This window comes from Ochotona curzoniae, unplaced genomic scaffold (assembly GCF_017591425.1).
Source record: "Ochotona curzoniae isolate NIBS_2020 unplaced genomic scaffold, NIBS_Ocur_1.0 scaffold_3835, whole genome shotgun sequence".
In the NCBI taxonomy this organism is placed as follows: Eukaryota; Metazoa; Chordata; class Mammalia; order Lagomorpha; family Ochotonidae; genus Ochotona; species Ochotona curzoniae.
Genome location: NW_024467114.1, coordinates 32,183,815 through 32,197,450, shown reverse-complemented (window position 1 = coordinate 32,197,450; position 13,636 = coordinate 32,183,815). Strand labels below are relative to the sequence as shown.

The 13,636-nt window shown below is 41.7% G+C and overlaps 1 protein-coding gene across 3 annotated transcripts in view; it reads left to right on the top strand.

The window, feature by feature from the left end:
- The window catches only part of HDAC9 (histone deacetylase 9), a 579,622-nt gene that overhangs the window by 187,055 nt on the left and 378,931 nt on the right, over positions 1–13,636 (top strand). The window lies entirely within an intron of this gene.

Here is a 13,636-nt window from a genome sequence, read left to right as displayed (position 1 = left end):
CCGTCGTGTTCCCTTTGTCCCTCTGCAAGCCCAGCTCCCTGTGCCAGCCTTTGCTTTCTTACCGATTTTCTCTGTCTTGAGGTTTTCCATACTGGTGCTCATACAGAAAATTCTTAGTTTATACATTTGGAATATTCTGATTTGTTTCCCATGCCCTAGGTGTGAAGAGGCTGCTCTCAATACGCATAGGAAGTGGAATTAAAAGGTGTAAACATTTTTGGAGTCCATGTATAATTTATCCTAATTTGCAGTTACTGTGACTGTGGGGGAAGAGTCCTGGTTATATGTCTATTGTGTATGTACATGCACAGGGTGGTATACTGAAGTATCTGCACACACACCTACTCCTATATTTTCCCTCTACCTGCAAGCCACTAATTAGATCAGATCAGCTTTAACTTTACCATCAATGTTAACTTCACCATTGTTTTCTATTTTAACTTTTATTTATTTGAAAGGCAAAGAGGTAGAGCTCTTCGATCCACTGCTTCATTTCCTGGTTGCCCACCAAAGCCAGGACTGGGCTCAATCTCCTGCATGGGTGGCAAGACCTGATTATTTGGGTCATGTCTGCTGCCTCCTAGAGCATGCAGGACACTGGGCTTTAAAGGGAAGGCAGGGCTGAGACCTCTGCAGTCCACTAGAAGATGCATGCATTAACTGTTGTGCCAGATGCCTGTTTGTGATTTTCTTTGCTTTGCAATCTCTACTACGTGCTTGTAGAGTAGTTTTCATACATGCAACATTTCCACTCTGTTTTCCCCTGAAATTTTCTTGTTTTTTTTCTTTCTTCTTTTTTTTAATTACTCACTTACTTGAAAGGCAGAATGAGAGGGGAAGATAGAAAGAAAGAAAGAGAGAGAGAGAGAAATGGAGAGACAGGTCTTTGTTTTGCTGGCTCACTCTACAAATGGCCATAACTGTTATAGCTGGACTGATCCAAAGCCTGGAATGTGTGTGGATGTAGGGGCCCAAGCTGCTGGGCCATGCCTCACTGCACTCCTAGGCCATTAGCGGATAGCTTAATCAGAAGTGGAACAGCTGGGACTCAAACTGGTGCTCATAAGGGATATTGGCACCACAGGCAGAGGTTTAACTTGCTATGTCACAGCACAAGCCATGGTAGTGTATTGTTTCTCAGATATTTCCTAAAACAGACTATCGAAGGAGCCATTATTGCCGTAGACCTGATATTTTTATATCTCTGATATTTTTGAGGCTCTTGTTGGATTCATGGCACTGATGCATGTTGTATTGATAGTCACATGATGCATTCTAGAAAAACAACAAAAAAACCCTCTTCTACTGAGAACTCAGCTATGCAGCAGTATCATATTATTTGCAACAAATACCAGAACAAAAACAACATCAGAACTGGTTTTGGAACATATTTGTCTTGCATCTACAAATGTTTCTCTAGGGATAGTCTGTAAGGACACAGAGCAAAAAAAGCACTTAACTTCTCTTTCCTAACCAATTACACTGGCTTTTGGAATTTACATTCCAAACTGTCAAAAGTTAAAAAAAAATACAACAGAGAAAAATACAAGAAGCCTCCCAGCAAGCAAGTGATCATCACCGAGACACCCGGCATGGAAGAGGAAGAGAGGGCAGCTGGAAATAAACAACGGGACGCAAGTTCCAATGAGGAGCTTGTGGCAGAAACTCTAGGTGAAGTCCACATGTCTACCAAGATTCTTTCAGTGTTATGTCCCCGGCCTGGCTCTTGCCATCAGTTATTTCATTTTGCGTAGAAGTTAAGTCCATGTTGAAGGCCTAGTCCAGGTGCATGACAGGTGTGAACGAGCCCTAGAAATACTACCACCCAGAGTTAGGCTGCAGCCGAAGACTGTCAGGAAGTGTTGTATAAATATCGCTACTTCCTTGCCCCTTGGTTAAGTCTAAACTACGTGTTGTGCACTGGAGACCACAGGTCCTTGGTGGTAGGAAGCTCCAAGTCTCCACCTAGGCTATTGGTTTGCTAAGTTTGTGGTTGCCTATCTCCACTATTCCATGCCTTTATCCTGCCCCTGGTGCTCTTGCAAACCAACCACATGCACTGACATTCTTGCTGTAGTTTAGGAGAATAGAACATTTGCCTAGTTGTTGAGATGCCTGAGTTGCACGTTGGGGTACCCAAATTGATTGCTGGAGGATCTGGTTGGCGCTATTTTGCAGAAATCTGCTCAGCTGATAAATTAGAGAGTACGTGTGTATCCAAGAAGGTAAGGCACCTGCGTTGCCTTTCCTCGGACTGCTGAGTGCAAATCCCTGCCGAGACAGACCTGGGGATTAGACAGTGATGGATCAAATAATTGGATTCCTCCCTGTTGCCTGGGAGATCTGGAAGTTCCCAGACCTGCTCCCAGCATAGTGGAGGACTTTGGGAAGTCAACCGGGAGATGGAAGTGCCCTTTCCATCTTAAATAAAACAAATAAATAAAACGAGTAGGTAGTAGCTGGGCTTTCTATATTCTAGATTCTGCCCCTGAGGATTCAACCTAGGGTTCCAACAACTACTAATTGCAGGTACTTTTTCAGAATCTGCATCTGCACTGAGCAAGTACAGATTTCTTCCTGTCATCTATTAAGTAATGTGTTGTAATGTCTATTTTTATAACATTGACATCTTATTAGGTATTATAAGCAATAGAAAGATGATTTGAAGCAGGAGGGCTGATGTGAGAAGGTTCTGTGCAAATGCTACACCATTTTATGGAAGGTACCTGACTGAGTATCCTTAGGGTCTTCAATTCCTTTGGATTTAGCTGGGAAGACCTGAAGTCCATTCCTGTAGAAAGATACTAAGAAACAACTCTATTCAGAATTGGTGGGTAGTTTTATGTTCCTCAAGAGGGTGTTAGTATATGTATAGCATGGAAAATATTCAATTTTCAGGAAGATCCAATGGGTGGAAATATTCAGTTACATGCAAAACATTTTTTCAGGGCATGAGCATTGTGTATATGTTTAAGGAGGGTTTTTTTCGCTTAAAATAGCTAATAGAATACAGTTCCAGTGTTTGACCTGCACTTATATGGAAATTTAAAACACGCTAAAAATGAGTCATCCAACTAAAATTCTTCATAAGAAGATAATGTTGTGGAGATGAAGGGAAAAAGAGGTTTTATTAAAGAAGTAAGATGTTGTTAACTCAAAAGTGCTCAATGGAAATCTTCCCAAGCCCCTGTAGATTCATGGAGATGAACTAGAGCAGGAAGTAATGAAGTTAGCTTCCATTGTAGGGCATTATGGCTCTTCAAAGGTTTAACGCTTGACACATGTATGAACTAGGTATTTACATGTGTGTGCAAGCTTTTCTCAGCTTCTGGAAGTTGGTTCCCCAAGATCCTGTTATTTCTGACATACTTCCACGATTTCCTAACTCTTTTGGGATTACCTGAAATATGGGACAAAGTTGCTTTCACTTTAAAATAGCCATTTAGTTAACAGGAGTGATTGTGGGGCACATATTTTAACTGTAACCTGAATAAAAAATTCATGCTTCTCCTTCCTGCTTTCTCACATTCTGATGAAAAGGAGAGGAAAAGAGTAAGGGATGAATTTGGGACAAGTGTGGGAGAGAGTCAAGTTCCTCTGCCAGCAGAACAGAGGACATTGGTTTGTTATAGTTGTACCTGGAGGAATGGAACGGGATAGAAGAATTGGAAAAATAGTAAGAGGAGGAACCAGTAGGCTTAAAAATAGATTCATCTTGTTGCTATTTTAGAGTGTTTTGTGCTGTATTCTTCACCCTTAATTGCACAAAACAATCAATACCCAAAAAAGGTCTGTGTGAGTGGGTTTACTTAGAGGGCTCACAGAAACTAGCTTCCTCCCTTCCTTCTTTCCTTCCTCCCTTCTTCTTCCCTCCCTCCCTTCCTTCTTCCCTTCCTTCCTCCCTTCCTTCCGCCCTCCCTTCCTCCCTCCATCCCTTCATCCTTCTTTCCTTCTATCCTTCTTCCCTCCCTGTCTCCTTCTGCCCCTCCCTCCTTCTCTCCCTTACTCCCCATCCCTCTCTTCCCTTTCCCTTCCATTTTGTTTCATTCTCTCCCTCTTTCCCTCTCTTCCTCCTTCTTCCTTACCTTTGCTTCCCTCCCACAATAGGGTAATTTCTGTTAGCAGCAGGTTCAGTGCCAAGGCCTGGATGGTGGTGGAAATGCAGTGCATGAGTTCAGTGGAGAGGAGCGACTATAAGGCTGTAAAGCCCTGGGAATTCCCATACACATGATGAAAACCATTAGATTTCACGTGTTCAGGGGAGTTCAATCTGACTTGAAAGTTCCAGGGAAAGTAGCTAACAGCAGAGTAGATGAGCATTGTATGTGTGGGTGCCTGTGGACATTTGTAGCTCATGAAAATGCCCAAATTATGATATTGAGAGCCTGAGTTCTGGCCCAAGGACAGAGATGTGGCCCAGCTTCTTCCTGTGACCCCCACTGCCAAGCCCTCTGGCAATAACTCCTGTTGGGGGGTGCTGTTTCTGCACTTGACACTGCCACTGCTCTGGGTTGTCAAGGCCTTGCTTTGCAGTGGGCCACCCGGGCCTCCGTGGCATTGATTTTGTTCTTAGAGAATAACTACATTCATTGTTTTCCCTCACAATCATCGCTGTGTATTGTTCACTTCCCTGGTGTTACCCTCTGAATTGCTCTTCTGGTCATGCTTTCACTTTTATTCTGCCACAGCTTCCCACTTTGCAGTCCCCTTCCCTGACTCAGCAATGTGCATTTGTGTTGTCTCCTGTCCCCACCAAAGAAAGAACCTGCTGATTAGCAACTCGGTGTAGCCGCAGCCTTGGAAGGGAGGCAATCTTGTTGAGTGTATTGGTGTGTTAAGGAGTAAAGGCAAAATACAGGAGAAGCAGTTATAAGAATGTATTGCTTTGCTTTCTTGACATTTATTTGGAGGGAGGTGGAAGGATAGTCTGGCAGGAAGAAAGCATATATTTGAAAACCACAAATTCATGGGCAAGAATTCCCCTTCTGTTTGTTAATAGCTAACAGCCTTTCAGCTCCCCTGAGCCCCAACTCCTTTGGAAGTCCATGGTGGTATTATTAGTCTTTTGTGCAACAATAAGTGCATGGAAATCACCTCTGGCACAGTGACTTTAATATGCTAGTGATGTGCATCAGTTATGATTACCTTAGTGTGGTCGATAATGCTGCTTTAATGTTAGTTACTCCTTTTCCCTGCGTGGAGTACAAGGAGGGAAGAAGCATGGAGGAACCTGGCAGTGGTCTCCACCACACAGCGATGGAAGGGACCGTCCCCAGGGATCCCACATGTGCGTCTGCTGTGATGAGATGATCCTTTCATCTCCTGACTTCCGTCCCCCAGATCCACATTCTCAGTTTAAAACAACAGAAAAACCTCCAATTCAGAAATCTTTTGTTCTACTGATTTCAAAATAGTTATTTATATTCATTTGAAAGGCACAGAGAGAACTCAATAACAACAACAACAACAACAATGAAAAGATAAAGGGTGATCTTCCGCTGTGCTGGTTCACACACACTCCAGCCACCGGAAGCTATCAAAAGCCAGAGCTGGGCAAGGTGGAAGCCCAGAGCCCAAAGGCAAACCAGGCCTCCCAGGTGGGTGGCAGCAGTGGCTGGCATGTAGCTGCTGGACCATCACCTGCTACCTGTCTGAATGCACATGGGGAAGAAGTAGTAGCAGAGCCATGATTCAAACCCAGACCTTCCTATGTAGGCATAGTGGCAGTGGAGACTTCATCCTGTGCCAAAAGCTTGCCCCAGGGAAGGCTTTAGCAAACACATGAGTAGTAATATCCAAGAAGTCACAGTTCAGAGGAGACATGCCAAATGCATGCAGCCTGGGACACTGGATTGGGTCTTGGAACAGTGGAAAGGCTGTTAGTGGAAACTGGTGACTTCTAAATAAAATCTGCATTTCGTAAATAGTATTGTACTCATGGTAATTTCTTAGTTTTGACAAATGTCTTATGATTATGTATGATGGTATTTCAAAAAGTTCATCGAAAAATAGAATTAAAAGATACGTTTATTTTGGTACAAAAAAGTTTTTGAAATCCTTGCATTTTTTTTTCAGTGTATGCATGTCCATGAACATTTTGAATTACCCCTTTCAGATGTTAAGATTAGGTGAAAGCAGGTGAAATGTATGTAGGAATTTAATTTACTGTCTTGGCAATTTTTCTCTAAATCTGAAACTAGTCTAAAGCAGAAAAAGAAAAACTTTCTTTTAAACTGAGAATGTGTGTTTGTGTGAATGTATGAAAGAAAGAGAACGAGACATATTCCATATATACATCTTTCACGTATGTTTATATACACACATACACACAATCTTCCATGTACATACACATACAACATACATGCATGTGTATTTACTTATACACATATATGTGCACATACGTAAAGACACATGCATACGTATGCTCAGTATCTGGCCTGGTTCATGGAGCCGATAAACATTCATCTGGACTACTACTGAATGATGATCAATAGCTAAAATTGATTATCAGCATCAGACTTTTTAGGACTGTGTGTCACATCGACACAATGGAGGAGGGTTTGAGGCATTTACATCTCAACAGCAACTGGGAGTTGACTTGAGACCATGGGAGTTCCTGCACCACCACTTGTGATCCGTGATCTAAACCTGAGGATGAGGGAGTTCGTGGTTTGTGCATTTCCGTGTCAAACCAAGACTGCAAACAGCCATGGCTCCACACTGGTAAGGCATCCCAGTGTCCCCTTTTAATCAGTTATCTTCCTATAGATTTAATCAGTTGTCCTTCTGCACACATGCAGTGGTAGAGAACAGATCAGTGATTGATTGTTAGTGTTGGGGCTGGTTCTTGTCTGCTTTTGAGTATGATTTTAGTTACATGACTTTATGTATTAAGTGCATACACCTACATAGCAAAAAAAAAAGATCCAGTTTTATTGTATGTTAATTTAAAACTAAAGCAACAATATAAAGAAAAAAATGTGAACAGGAGGAGTAAAATAGCGTTGTAACCAATGTAGCGAAAAGAAAAAGGTGACACCTTCCGACTTGTAGCACTGTCACCATCAAACTGACAAAACCTTGTCAAGTGTGTTTCATCCTTTTAGTTAAGAAAGGTCTATGGCTTGGAGATAGTTTGTGCATCTCCCCAAGGCTTCATTTGTTCCGATCGAATCCTGTTGTGAGATTATAAGGGAATGGAAACAATCTGACTGTGGTGTTTCTAGCCATGCTTCTGGGAGTTAGGCGGATAGAGTTAGATGGTTAGATGAGGTCATTAAGGTGGATCCCCTCCCCCAGTTGATTCCTGTTGGCTTTATAAGCAGACAGAGAGAAAGAGTGAGACAGAGAGAGAGAGAGAGAGAGAGAGACAGAGAGAAAGAGAAAGAGAGGAGAGAGAGAGAGAGGTTGAAAACATATAGAGTTGCATTAATCCTTTCTCTTGCCTTGTGCTGCCCTGGGATTCTGCCAGCATAAAGGCCTTCACCAGATGAGGCCCTTGGACCTCCAAAACCATGAATCAAAATAAACATCTTTATCCCCCATAAAGTAACCTACCAAAGGTATTTCATTGTAGAAACAAAAAATGGGCTAAAACACAGCTATTCATTGATTCCCCATGTCCAACACCTGGCGGTGGACAAGACGTTGCTATGTCCTGGATGTTGAAGGAAACTGCTTCAAGACAGGCCACACATTGACCATAGAGAGAGTCCTTGTGAGAAGTCAGGCCATGGACATGAACATTAAACAGTAGTGAAAGATTTACAGACTTTCCAGGTACAGTCAGTATGGCATTGAGCTGAGTGAACGAGAATGGCTTAAACTTTGAAGATGTAAGACCTCCAAAGATGAACTGGAGATTTCCCTAAAGAGGGTGCAGAGAACCTGAGAAATCTTCTTTCTTTGTGATGCCAAACTCTTTTATTTCAGAAACAAAGGGTCTATATAAACAGTTTGGTGTTTTTATTTCAAAATTGAGATATTATTATAAGGATATTATGTGAGATTCTTGCAAGAGCTCCAGAGATACACACTAGATGGAAACTTCACTTTCACATCTTCTCAAGAAGAAGAAAGGCATCAGCATGTAATGTTGCTATAATTTCATGTGATTAGCAGTTGAAGAGCACCAGCTAGGAATCCAGGTATCAAACTCGACCCAGCTCACTACATGATTTCTAAACTAATGATTACTGAACTGTCCCAACTGGAACTAAACATAGAATGTTTCAAATACCCAAGAAACTCTATTTTTTCCCCTGAAAAAGTCTTAAAATACAAATGTTTATAACACTCCACTTCTTTTTTTTTCTGCCAGGAAATAGCCTTGTCCATGCCTGCCAGTTGGCACCCTGCCCCTTGCTAATGTGCAGAGATGGTGTCTTTTACTTTGCTGCCTGCCAGCTGAACGTGACCTTGGCAGCCTTATGTGCCAACCAAAATTCCAGAAGAGCAAAAGTAGCACTTGACTTCCTGAAGCAACCCTTTGAACCACCAAGAATGCCTTGCCATGTCTCGCCACGTGGCAATAGTCCTTTTACCAGGTGGCTCATAATCTAACTACAAGAGGAGCTTAATTATTTGTGAGTGTGCTTCAAACTCTAGAATCCTGATATAGTTACTTAATTTTGTGCTTTTCTCTGTTGTTGGACTGGCCTGACTTGTCTAAAATTCTCTGTTCTGGCCTACTTTTAAGACTTCATTTGCTTGCAAGTCTCTTTGTAACAAACATGATAATTAATTGTATGGGGTTTTGTTTTGAAATATTTTTGTTGGAAGAAGAACAGGAATTCTAATTTTTTCCAAATAATTACTAAGAAACAACGGTCCTCTATAAATGAATTATATGTCTGAATTTTCCGATTTTGTAGTCTATTTAATTCTGACAAGCTTAATAATATATTTAATAGCAAGCTGCCAGTGAGTGGAGTTAGATAACAACATATGTTCACTGTGTTCAAAATGTTAATAGCATCATGTCTGCGAAAATTTGATCTAAATGGATATATCTATATGGAGCTTGGAACTCAGAAAAGTAGTATAGGCCAGAGAGAAAAATTTGGTGTAAACAAGATGAAGTTATATCATAAAGGATTGTATTTTCTGGGACTGTCCGATTTCTTGTTGCGAGAGCTGTGTACTGTACAGTAGGCTCTTCAGCATCAGCCCTGACTTTTCCTGGTGGGACAGAGGATGCAATACCAGCCCCTCTGGAGGAGTGCCCATTATCCCTTGCAGCTTTTGTGCCTGGCTGCAGCTCATACCTCCAGCTTCCTGCCAGTATAGACCCTGGGAGCAGCAGGTGATGGCTCAAGGAGTTGGGTTTGTGCCACCTGGATGGAGTTTGCAACTTCAGCCTGACCCAACCCCTGTTTCTGCCCACCTTTGGGAATAAGTCGTGGGTGTGAATGCTCTCTTTGTGTCTCTCAGATAACTACTTAAGCTTTTAAAGAGAGAGATGTCTCTGGAAATGGTCTGTAGATCAAACATTGCAAGCTGAAAACTACTGGTTAACTTGTTCTGTAGGATTATGAAAAACATTTACAAAATTAAATCCATTTTCCTCCAGCCCTTCTCATTCAAGGAGGTCAAGAGAAGGTGTGAAGCAACGTCTGTCACTTTTTTTTCTTGGAAGATGTGGAATTTGGATAGATGACTAACTTTTTCCATTCCCCATTTTCCTCATCCATATAATAAATAGGTTAATAATCAAACCTCTTTAACAGATGTGTTGTTTTGAATGAACTAATATAATGGAAAACATTGAAAACAGTTCCTGGCTTATAGTCTGCTTCAGTTAATAAATGTTTATAATAATTAACCAGTAAAACTAACTGTCAGCAATACTCACACCATATTGGAAAACGTGCAGACTGGTTTTTTCCAAAGCCTGTGTGTAGACAATTTGAAAGGGGCGGGGGGATGAAGAAGTAACAATGCATACCTTAAAAGGGTTTCAGCATCACCAGAAGCCAAAAAAATCTAACAACAAATGAGGTACTATTTAAATCTATGAAATTTGAAATGACTTTAAAATTTTCAGCATCTGCGAGAATGTGGCAAAAGGTCTCAATATACTGCTGATGGGAGAATACATGGGTGTACTTTTTCTGTCTGGGGTTTCATTGAGCAGTGTACATCACAACTATAAACCTTATCTGTTCATAGAGGAAATCTAGTTACACAAATGTAGCCTAAGGGAGTAATATGCTCAAAAATTCATGAATAGATTTTAATGATAGCTCTCCATTATTTCTAATGGGAATGTCAGAAGCATCCTGGGATTTCCGTAATCATTTGTGGACCACTTGGCTCTACCATACAGAGGTATCACATTTTCAAGAAATATTTAACCCTAGGGCAGATACTCTCGTAGTATCTGCCTTTGGTTCAAGATGTCCCTGTCCCTTCTCATATGAAAAAAAACTTCAGGTGTTCAGGAACATGTGTACCCACCCACACACTTTAAAAGGTTATTTTTTGACAAACACTGTCCATGTGTCATCAGTGTTTCCTTTCTAGGTTCCTTTTTAACTTGGCCTAATTGATATCCTAGGAGATTCTGATACACTTCCAATCGAGGGATGATCGTTGGTACTTGATGAGCTCATGGTAGTGCCTCTGAGGTGTATGTCAATGGTGAACTTGCATGGCATAGAGGCTAAGAGGCTGAGGACTGCTGCCCAGTGACTCATTTCTGCTCACGTGCTTAGAATTTCTGGAACAAATCTTGTCTCCTTGGAGGCAAGACAGAGGGTGGAGGGGAAGAGAATCCTTCAAGATAAATCCTGAGGTTTGAGGCCTAAATAGTTGAGTGGATTTTGGATTTGTTCATGGAGAACTCTGTGAGTGATGGGCATGTTTGAGAATGGAAATATTCATGCATTTTGGCTTTGTTAGGTGAAACACGGCATTGGATTCAACAGGGAGATGTTGAGGGGTAGTGATAAAGAGAAAGGCCAGCCCAGAGACATATGGGTTTACGTAGTCAGTTAATTATCTTCTATTAAACTGAATTTCCCATATTGTGCATAAGGGTAGCACTGTGATTATACTCTGCAGGAATATTTGTGAAGGGACAATTTGAATATCTCCTGCATTTTTGGCTCCTGCTCATTGCCCCTTTTGCCAAGCAATGCATGCCCTTGCCTAATGATTGCATAGCTCTTGGAAAGAGGCTTTCTCCTTAGATTTAGTCACTGTACTTTGTTTTAAGTATAGAAAGAACTCTTTCAGTATAAAAATTTGGTTTCACAGGATAAACTCAAAGAAACATTCTAGGCACAACAGGACAAAGGTAGCTTTGGAGAAGGGTTGAGGCAGCCGCGATGCAACACTGTGGGCAAGATGTTCTTTGGCTGTTCAAGTTGTCACCTATAAATACGGAATAAAAACTCTCAGCGTTGTCGTGCAGATTAGTCCAATGAGCTGATATCAGGTGTAATATCTGGTCTGGTACCAATCACCAAAGGAGGGATATTGTAACATGTGACTTTTCTACTTCAACGTGATTCAACCTGATGTCTTCCTTCTCCTGTGTCTCCTTCTCATAGTCTTTCAGCTGACTTTAACAGATGAGCTGAATGAAGCCTGCAAAGCATGCTTCTGCTTTTGAATGGCCTGGGCTTCAGTTTTGTTCCTTTAGGTGGTGGTATAGTGGTATTTCTTTTTTTCTTTAAGATGTACAGCAACAGTTCACTGAGAGATGTAAACCAAGCTGTGGACAGATTCCCAGCAGAGACAGAACTGGAGAGGGAACCCAGTGAGTCACAGACCATATTTCAGTCTTTCCCACCAGGCAGTACTTGCAGTGCGACATCTGCCCCTTGTGTATTCCACCACCTTTCTCAGTTGTTACTCTCGATCCTGAAGAATTTGAGATCCTTGTGGATAATCACATTCCAACATAATCAGTAGAACTGAATACCTGTATATTCCTGACTTGTCCTGTTTCAGTGCGGTTCCTTGGAGGGTTGCAGTCCTCCTGGGCATGCTGGTTGATGGCCTTCTCAGTTCCATTTCTGTGGTCTAGACCTGATCATAATTGTTGAGCACTTTGAGCTTGACCTGTTCTGCCCTTTTTTTCGCAGGGGCTGATACCAGCAGAACTCAGTTTCTTGGTTTCTTTGCCAACTGTTTCTGTCTCCATGGGTGGTGCAGGGTGGAGGCTGAGACTTATATGGCTTTATAAATAGGCTCCATCACCCTCCTCATAGCTGCATTTTTGTTGTTTGAATGAACAGAACTCATCTGTTGGTTTTCTGCCCCAGATGACTGCAATAGGAATAACAGGGCTGGGCTGAATTCAATAGTTCAGAATGCAATCCTGATCTCTCTTGTAGGTGAACCAGCTGCTTGACCTGCTACTTCTGGTCTGTATTAGCTAGCTGGAATTGTGAATGGGAGTTGGAAATCGAATTCAGGTACTCCCATGTTGGATGAGAGCAAAAAGCTCTATGTTGATGTTTTCATTATAAGCTTTTTCTGAGGAAGCATAGAAACTTCTGAGGGATAACATGAGGACTGATAAAAATGTCATTCATTTCAGGTAGTTGTGTGTGTTGGATAATGGGCTGTTGGGAACTCTCTGTCTCTCTCTTCTGTTTCTCCTCTCCTTCCCTCCCTCCACTCATTCCTCCCTCCCTCCACTCATCCCTCCCTCCCTCCACTCATCCCTCCCTCCGTCATTCCTTTTCCCCCTCCCTCCCTTCCTACCATTCTCTCTCTTTCCCTTTCTATCTCGCAATGTGATATAGAAATAGCAATCAGTACTCATCAGCAAAAGAACAGAACAGGATGATAAGAAAATTCACAGAAACTTTAGGAAACATTTTATTGAGAAGGAGATATGAGTAGCACATGAGCACTTAAAAAATCATCAGGGGCCCAGCATGATGGCTCAGTGGCTAAATCCTTGTCTTGAAATGTGCCAGGATCCTATATGGGCACCAGTTCATGTCCTGGATGCTCCACTTTGCAAACCACCTCCCTGCTGGTAGCCTGAGAATGTAGCCCAGGAAAGCCCAAATACTTGGGATCCTGCATTCATGTGCAAGACCTGATAAAAGCACCTGATCAGCTCAGATCTGGACGTCATTTGGGGAGTAAACCCAGTGGATGGAAGATCTTTCTCTCTGTCTCTCCTTCTCTCTGTAAATCTGAGTTTCCAATAAAAATAAAATGAATCTTGTTTTTGAATCATCCATATGGTAAATGATATTAAAATCATGGAGGGGTATCAATATATACCTATTAGGACAGCTAGAGTAAAAACCAAATGCTGAGAAAGACACAGCAAAATAGGATTACTCATACATTGCTATTGGGAGTGTAAAATGATCCTGTCATTTTGAAATACAGTTCAAATATGTCTTAAGAATATAAAAACATACTTGCCATGTAACCACTGAGTACACTGCTGGAAATTCAGCCTACAGAAGTGGAAACCATTATCTTTATAAAAAGTTGTACAGTTTGTTCTTTTTAGCTTTCTTTTCTGTAGTGCCAAACAGCAAATATCCACAACATTCTTGACAGGTGAATTGCTGAATTCTGTGGACCACCCCTCCTCTGGAATGCTACACAACAAAAAATGAATGAACCATCTATACAGACAACAGCTGGGATGCCTACG